This window comes from Adiantum capillus-veneris, chromosome 16 (genome assembly GCF_014529385.1).
Source record: "Adiantum capillus-veneris isolate H3 chromosome 16, ASM1452938v2, whole genome shotgun sequence".
NCBI lineage: Eukaryota > Viridiplantae > Streptophyta > Polypodiopsida > Polypodiales > Pteridaceae > Adiantum > Adiantum capillus-veneris.
In genome coordinates this window covers 34,838,020-34,847,421 of record NC_140946.1, presented here as the reverse complement: position 1 = coordinate 34,847,421, position 9,402 = coordinate 34,838,020, and the positions used below count along the sequence as shown (strand labels likewise).

The 9,402-nt window shown below is 40.6% G+C and overlaps 1 pseudogene; it reads right to left on the bottom strand.

Annotated features, from left to right (window-relative positions):
- Nucleotides 1–4,462: 4,462 nt before the first annotated feature.
- Nucleotides 4,463–6,158, bottom strand: LOC147438845 (uncharacterized; annotated as a pseudogene).
- Between the last annotated feature and the right edge of the window lie 3,244 nt (nt 6,159–9,402).

The following is a 9,402-nucleotide window of genomic DNA, read 5'->3' as shown; positions in this document are numbered from 1 at the left end:
CACTTAGTAAAATCCTCTGCTACACTCAGAACTTCTGCATTTCTCGCCATAGCTTCTGCTGTAATCCGTCTCACTTCCTCCTATAGTCTTTCTTTGTCTGATCTCTCTTGAAACAACTACATCCAAACCTTCTGCATTTCCCACTCTGGGATAGCACTGCATTTATGCTCCATTTTCTCAGCTTCCATCACCCTCAGAGCTGCATCTTGATTCTGCATGAAGTCATTTAGTTGAGTCAAACTACTAGCTGCCACTTCCACAGAAAAAATTCCCTTATGATCATAACTTTCAGTGCTCCCTGCTTTTACTTTGAAACTGTCCAAAGCAGTCTTCTCAACACCTCCACCCATTCCTTTCATGAACAGCGTTACCTTCTTGCCCTTGGACTCCGATTTCTTCGATTCTGACTCCATTGTGAAACTATTTGGCTTTGAATCCGATTCTTCCAAACCCTTCCAAGACACTTTGAAAGGTGATTTACCTTTTTCAACTATTGAGAGCCCAATAACAATTTCCTTCTCTTGCGTCCATATGCTATTCCCTCTTCTTTAGCCACATCTACCAGTGGTGTCTTCAAACCTGTTGCTACTATCGGAACCTTCAAACATACTCAAAAATTGCAACCAAATAAGGTGCTACTCTGCCCACTGCTGGTGTTCGACGTTGGTCTCTTTTTCCAGTTAACTGCATCCAATCATAAAGAATTGATGCCCAATCCACTTTAATGCCTCTTTCTGCCTGAAACAAAGGAGCAAAAGCCTCCTTGGACACGTAGGCAGTCTTCTGAAGGATACATACTTTTTTGAAATACCAAAACAAATTTGAAGCTCTGTTTCCACCCGCATTCTTCACCATGTAGTATGCCTTCGTGCCTACAGGATTTCCAAATTCCCCATTCATCTGGGAATCGGTCAGCTTCCTCGTCTTGGCCGGCACAGCTAGACAGGGAACCTTGAAGACTTTGGACACCAGCTTTGGTGTCAAACGCACATCCGCAGTAATTATTCCATCACTTTCCTTTATCATACTCCACTGTTGCTCAACAAATTCATTTTCTTCCCATGTATCCCATGGTAGACATGCAAATTCATAGAGACCGATGCGCTTTAACCATACCTGGGTTTCCGCTTCATCAGGGTCGAAAGCTGCCACCGCCATCTCCACGCTGCCCTGATTACTCAGAGATTCGGCCTCATCGCTTTCCACCTCTATTGGCTCTTCCTGTTGCTGCGCTTTAAACAACTCCTCCATCGCCATCTTCATGGACCTAGTATTCGGCATCGCTTCTGTTGCATCCTCTTGCATACCCACCATGAGTTTGCCCTTATTATTCTCTGAAAACATGTCGCCCTTCTCACCCAACTTAACACTCACTAACCTGCCACACTCACACACTTGGATGTGATCCTCACCTCCTCTCACCACCTTACTCTTATGATGATGAAAATTCTCCTCGATTTGAGCACGCCATGCGGGATTCGCCAAAAAATTATGTTTCCTTAAGTGAGTCACATCAGCACTAAGCGAATTTTTTGCCTTAAAATGAGAACCCCCACTTATTAGTACCTCTGTACCCTTTTGTTCAATTCCACTCCTCCAACTTTCCACTTTCAAGACTTCAAATCCGACAGTCCAATTTCCGATTTCCATTCCGCAATCCAAATTCCGAATACTAAAACCCTTGACAAATTTTGAATTGCTAGAACAAATTGGCAATTCTGCCTCGGAACATTCCACTGCAACTCCTAGAACACCAACTGTCAGGTTACTGCTAATATCCTCAGCCCTATTGACCATCCACTTGGGAACCTTAGGCACTTTCCCATAAAATTTCTTCAATCTGAATCCATTCACTAGTTTCACAATCTTTGTTCCAAAGACATCTTTCAGCAAAAATGTTCCTTGACCCTGTTTTGATTCAATTTGATAAGGTCCCAAATATCTCAGCTTCAGCTTTCTTGGATGTGGTCCCAATTTAGAATTGTATAACATCACCCAATCCCCTTTTTGAAAAATTTTGAATTTCACCTGCCTCGACATCCATGCTTGTCTCCTCTTCTGCCCAATTTCCACCAAATAGGCACTCTGAATTCTATCCTCTTCCAATTTAAGCAGTTCTTTCTGTCTTTAAGGAATTGATTCCTCCGGACTTTACTTATGCTGAACTAACAATCTCAAACTTGGAATTACATATTCCATTGGCACCACAGCTTCAATCCCAAAGACCAATTTGAAAGGTGTCATTCCAGTTGCCACCTTAAAAGCTGTCCTAAAAGCCCATAGTCCTAAATCCAACTTGTCATCCCAATCCGATTTGTTTTCTGACACAATCTTCTTCAAAATTCTCACCAAAACTTTATTAGAGCTTTCTGCCTACCCATTTCCTTGAGGATGATATGGGGTAGATTTCTTATGTAAAATCATATGTTTGGATGTCAACTCCTGAATCCTAGAATTCAAAAAATGTGTTCCTTGATCCGACACCAACTCAATAGGACATCCAAATCTTGTCATAATGTTTTTATATAGAAACCTTGCTACACTTGCTGCTTTATTATCTCTCAAAGCCACTGCTTCCACCCATTTGGTAGCATAATCTATTGCAACAAGAATGTATCTGGAACCTGTCCTCTTTGCCCTTGGTTTTATTGGACCTACAAAATTCATTCCCCACTTCTGAAATGGTTCTAATGGCAATACTGGATGATCCTGCATCCTGTCCCCTTGTGTAGGCTGCCCCAACTTCTGACATTGAGCACATTCCTTGGCAAAACTATATGCATCCTTCAATAACAAAGGCCACCAAAGTCCAGCTTGTAAAATTTTCCGACCTGTAATTTTCCCTGAGAAATGTCCTCCAACTGATCCCCAATGTGCCTCCTACAATACTGCTTTCTGCTCTTCATACGGAACACATCGTCTTATAATCTAATATGCTCCTCTTCTATATAATGCTCCAGCTATAATTAGAAATGGTATGCTCCTCAATGCAAACTTCTTCCTCTGATCCGGAGACATTGTCGAAGGTAATACTCTATCTGTCAAAAACTTAACCATCTGATCATACCAATTGTCAAAAAACTTTCCTTCCACTCGGAACAAATCTGCATCAGGCACTTTATCCGATACTCCTGGTAATTCCTTATGTTCCAATCTGTTGAGGTAATCTGCCACTGTATGCTGAGTTCTTGGAGTATGAACAACTATGTAATCAAATTCTTGCAACATGAGAATCAACCTTCCTAATCTGCCTTCTAGTTTTGGCTTCTTTACCAAAAACAATAAAGCCTGATGATCCACATGAAAAAACACTTTGTTCCCCAACAGATAATGTCGGAATTTTTCCAAAGCAAAAATCATTCCCAAAGCTTCCCTTTCCGTAATTGTGTAATTCTTCTCCGGTGCTCTCAACATTCTACTAGCATAATAAACTAGTCTGAACCATCCCTTAATCTTCTCCTGCATTAAAACAGCTCCTATTGCCATGTCGGAAGCATCAACATGCACATGAAACGGAAATTCCCAATTTGGTGGTTGAAGTATAGGTGAAACTACCAACATCTTTTTGATAATCTGAAAAGCCTTCTCTTGAGCTTCTCCCCAAACAAATTCCACTTCTTTCTTAGTCAAATGACTGAGTGGTGCGCTCACATCCACCAAATACCGTAAATACCTACCATGCCATTTGATATGTCCAACAAACCGCATCACTGCCTTCAAATTTTCTGGAGCTACAGCTTTCTGAATAGCACAGATCTTGTCCCCATCAATCGACATTCCTTCTTGAGAGATGATATGTCTCAACAATTTTCCCTTCTGTACTGCTATTGCACACTTCTGGGGATTAAGTGACATCCGAAACATCCTACATCTTTCAAAACACTTCCTCAAATATTCCAAATGCCTGACTTTTTCCCCAAAAACTGGAAAATCATCCATAAAAATCCTCATGAAATCTGTCAAATGTGACTCAAAGGTTTTAAAAGCTGCCTTAGAAAACGATGGTGGTCCCCATTCTTCAATCCAAAGCTCATTACTGTATATGCAAAAGCTCCCCATTCTGTGATAAAAGCAGTTTTTTCAATATCCTCCTCAGCCATTGGTATTTGATTGTACCCTGAAAATTCGTCAAGAAAAGTGTACATCTCATGTCCCGCTACATCATGCAAAACTAAATCAATAAAAGACAATGAAAATGGATCTGCAACAACTGTTGCTGCATTCAAGTTTCTATAATCCACACAAACCCTTAACTTTCCCGACTTCTTGGGTACCACTACAATTGGTGACAACCATTCCGCCTGATCCACTTGCACTATAAACCCTGCATTCAGCAATTTATCCAATTCCTATTTCACCTGCTTGGCATAATTTGGATTCATCGTGTATCTTTGCTGAATCACTGGAATAGCATCCGTTTTCAAATTTATATGATGCTTATATACTTGAGGATCCATGCCTTTCAATCAGAATTATCCCATGCAAAAACATCAATATATTCCAACAGTAATTCCTTCAAATCCTCCTTGAAGCCTTCTTCCAAATGAACACTAACTCTTACCATCTTCGGATGATATTCCGTTCCCAAATTCAAATCTTGTAAATCATCCTTCTTTACTCGAGAAACTTTCTGTATCATCTTATCATACAGAGCTTCTGCTCTCTGAATTGCCTCCTTTGGCTCCAATTTTGCATCTTCAATCACAGTTTCCCCTCGGATTTTCTTCTCTTCTAAATTTTCATGTTCCACACCATCTGTATTCCCCTCCTACAACTGATCAATTCCCAAACTGTTCTCTTTTTCTATATATTTTTCAATGATCTGCTCCACATCTACCTCAAATACCGAAACAATTGTTGGTTTTGCTGCCAGGAAATATGCTTCTTCATCATCCTCCAATCCTTCAAACATGTTAATTGCTTGTGCCAACATTGGCTTCGTCTCTTCTGACAATTCCTTCTTCGGCCCCATTGGTAATGTGACTTCTCTCCTTCCTTTCTTAACCGTCACTTCATTCTTTCCCCAATCCTGTTTCAGCTTAGCCATGCGAAACCATGGCCTCCCCAACAACATAGAATAGGTATTTTTTGAATCCTTCATCCTGATGACTACAAAATTTACCATAAACTGCAATCCATGAATAATAATTCCTTTCCTTCTTAACATCCCCATTGGTTGAACTCTGCTCTGATCAGCCATACGCACTTGAAATGGAGCTGGTTCCAACCTGACATCTTGCATCCTTAGAAATTCTGATTCCGAAAGTATGTTGACCCCTAATCCACTCTCCAATAGTACATCTGAAAATTTGCGGTTATTAAATTCCAATGACAATGTTGGTACTGAAAAATCCACATCCTCCGAGCTAATCTGACAACTCTGAACTGTCTGCTGTACCTCCTTCATACTCGGAATAGTCTTTGTCCTTCGCATCACTGTATATAGTCTATCCCTGAAAATTGGAACTAATGACAATAATTGATCCAATGTAAAATGTATAGAGGAATTAGTTAACTCCTCAAACAAATCATCCATCCTTTCTCTTTCCTTCTCCTCCTTTTTACTCCTTTATCCTTTGATTTAAGCTTGCTCTGCTGTTGATCCTTTTCCATCAAATCTTCAGATACTTCATCCCGAATCTCCTTCTGCTCCTCCCAATCCAGTGGAGGTTTCAACCTTGCTTTGGACCTTGTTGTTACTAATACATCTACTTCCTCTTGCAAACATTCAGAACAATCATATTCCGGCTGACAATCTATAGCAACTTCATTCACCCCTTGATCCTGAAACGATTCTACTACTATCAAACTGCTTCCAGGCTCTTTGTTTGCTTCAGCTGACTGTACTGGTGGTGCTGGCAACTGCGGCACTGGCCCTCTTGGCTGTTGTTGATTCCCCCCTTGATAATTCCAAACCGGCTGATTCCATCCTTGTGGTCGTGGCTGCCAATTCTGCCACCGCTGCTGCTGATCCCAATTTCCCCCCCATGGGGGTCTTAAATTCTGCCATCCTCCAAATCTCGGTCCTCTGCCCGAATTGAAATTTCCTCTAAATGGTGGTCCCCTTTGTGGTCTCCACCCTGAATACGATTGTTGCCTTTGCCATCCTTGATTATTGAACATCCCCTGCCTTTCTCCTGTCTCTGGAAACACCCCATGAGTTTGAGGTCCTTGTTGTTGTAACTTCTGTTGAATCCTTTCTGGTACGACATCTCTGAAATTCGGATTAAACCACCATTCCTTTGTCTAATGCCCATCCTTAACACAAATTTCACAATGAGGGGTTTTTTATTCCACAGCTTTCTGCACTCCCAACTTCTTCAATTTCTTTGCTACCAATTTTTCCAATCTATCCTCTTTCTCTTTAGACTTTTTCTTCGACTTCTTCTTGCCTTTCTTCTTCTTATCCTCATCTTGATCTGAATCCGAATCCTCACTGGAATCCTCTTCACTATCTGAATCCGTTTCCGTATTTGAATCAGTATCAGTTTCCGAATCCGAATCGTTGTCCGAATCCAAATTATTTGACCTCTTCTTTTTCTTCGACCTACCTTTCTTCTTTTCTTTAGACGACCTCTTGGCTGCTTTCCCATGAGAGACCCCAAACCTTTTCTTTGCTCTTTGAGACGTTTCCACTAATGCTTGTAATCCACCTACAACATCAACTCCAGCAACAGCATTCTTCAATTCCTTCCTTAATCCATTCAAAAATTATCCAGCAAGCATTTCATCAATTGGCCTTTCTTGAGCAGATAGCCTTCTCACATATTGGTTAAACTTTTGTGCATAATCCTCAACAAACATTTTCCTTTGTTTCACTTCCCTAAGCTTGGTCAACACATCATGTGGAGTCTTTTCCTTTTTGAACCTATTCAAAAATGCTTTCAATCCATCATAATCAGCAAAATGACCTGCTGGAAAATTACTGAACCACTGCATAGCCTTCCCATCCAAAGTAGCCTCAAACTGGCGCATCTTAGCCTGGGCATCGTACACTCCGGAAAATCCTCTGGCCTGCCATCTTGTCTCGTATTGAGACATGTGGCAATCGGGGTCTTCTTTCGACTTTCCCAAAAAGGTCCGGAATTTGACGCGCATATCCTACCTAGCCACCACCATATTTGTAGGTCCACTTGTTTGTATAGGATTTCCTACACCAGTACTTCCCAATGGATTAGAAATCAATCTCCTTCGCGCCACTAATGCATGCTGAATAACTGCAACCGCAAACAGCCGCGGAAATATATCAAGTTCTTCATTCGGTACTTCTTCTTCCCATCTATCACTCAGATAATCCTCTGTGCCATCCAAATCCTCCACAGTATCATACGAATCTTCCCCTATAGAAACTCGGTGCATCCGAGGATAATCCAAAATTTCCTGTAGTTCGGACATCTCACCCATACAACTGCCAAAACCGCCTAGCAATTGACCTTGTCCAATACGGGAATATATCCTCCTCCGCTTCCTCCAGAGTGCAACCAACTACCCATGCCAACTCACACTATTCTGAACATCCTCCCTCCATTGCTACAGCACTCGCTCCTACAAGAGAAACTTGAATCCATCCATGCTACATCACACATACACCGTGATCGCCAAGTTTTTAAGGCATAAACATTCAGAATAGACAAAGCACAAAAATCAGAATGAAACTGGAACTGGAACAAAATACAAAAATTGACAACATACTAAATCCTCCATAACTTCCGCCTTCACATTCCCAAGAAGATGTTGAACATCAGTTACATGGTTCGATAACAGTTACATAGTTCGATAAGATTAAATGGGCAACGCCCTTTCCCAAGACACCTCTTGGAATCCGAAAAGTACAAAGGTTCACATTCCAACTTCCATTAAGTAAAACATCCCAAAATTCCTAGGCTTAACACAATACCACCATCACATTGCTTAAATTGTATACCTATGTAATGATGCAACAACCCCAAATCTTTCATCTTGAAGGTGGCAATCAAATCAGCCTTAAATTCAGCAATATGTCTCTCATTTGGTCCAGTGAACAGCAAATCATCCACATATAGAACCACAATGAGAAGTACATCACCCTCACACTTTACATACAATGTGCTTTCTGTTGGACTGTTAGAAAAGCTTTGTTTGACGAAATGAGTGTCAGCTTTCTCATACCAAGCACGAGGAGATTACTTCAACCCATACAAAGATTTCTTACATCTACACACTTTATCCTCTGATCCTTTCTTCACAAAACCGTGAGGCTACATTACATAAACTTCCTCAAATATGTCACCATTCAAAAAAGCAGTAACAATGTCTGATTGACGTAGATCCCAACCATAGATTACTCTTGGAGCTTATCTTAGCATAGTAATATAGATAGTAGAAAATATGAGCATGCCAATGACGCTTGAATCTTGGTTGTATTTGCATTCCATAGCCAAGAGGTGTTGGTGTAGGCTCTCTACTTCTCAAGCTTGGAGAAGGAGATGGAGTTCTTGAGAGAATCTATGAGAGAATGAACAAAATTGTGAGTCTCTTCCTTGCCTAGGTCAACCACTCTCTCTCATTACTCTAGCTTGATCCATATTGGCCCTTGCCAAGCTTGGCCAATCACATGCTATGGTCATTTCGAGCAATAGGGGTAGCATTGGATAAGTGTCCTTTTTTTCCCCTTTGAGAGGGAGAGCTTAATTAACTAATTACATGCATCTAAATTTTCATTGGACCTCCCTAAAGGCCATCCAATAGGATTCAAGCATACCATAAGGGCAGAATGGGTTGGGTCTTGACATGTGTCCTTATTGCCTCTTGAGTCTTGGGCTTGCCTGGAGAGAGAGAGAGAGAGAGAGAGAGAGAGAGAGAGAGAGAGAGAGAGAGAGTTTAAGTTTGAAAATCCCCTCATAATTGAATCATACTTAGATAGTTGTATTAAATAATATATTAAATAAAAATATTTTAAAACAAGATGTCATCAACCTCAATTATCATTTTATATACACCAATACAACATTCTGTATCTAATGGACAATACAGTTATTCAGATCAAAAATTTGATCTTTGATCACTACAATATAATATCTTAGTGTTGTATCTCTATGTGACCACCCTTTGGGATGAGCTTCCACTACATCTACATGGAGAAGGATCCAGCTAGTACATTGGACGATCTTTTGTCTGCTGCAGTTTTCGTTGTAATCCCAAGGAAAGAATCTCTTACCTGTCACCATCCAAGAAACACTAGCCCGTCAGAACTGGCATTACTTAGGAAGACAAGTGTCAATGACTCCCTCCCCTTGTTATCAGTGTCAAAAATTATTCCAAAAACTAACAACATAACATAGATCAAATATTATGTTTAGAGAATGAGCCATTTATTTTTTATAATGTTTTCATCCTTCATTTCCAAAAAAAATTGGACAGCAT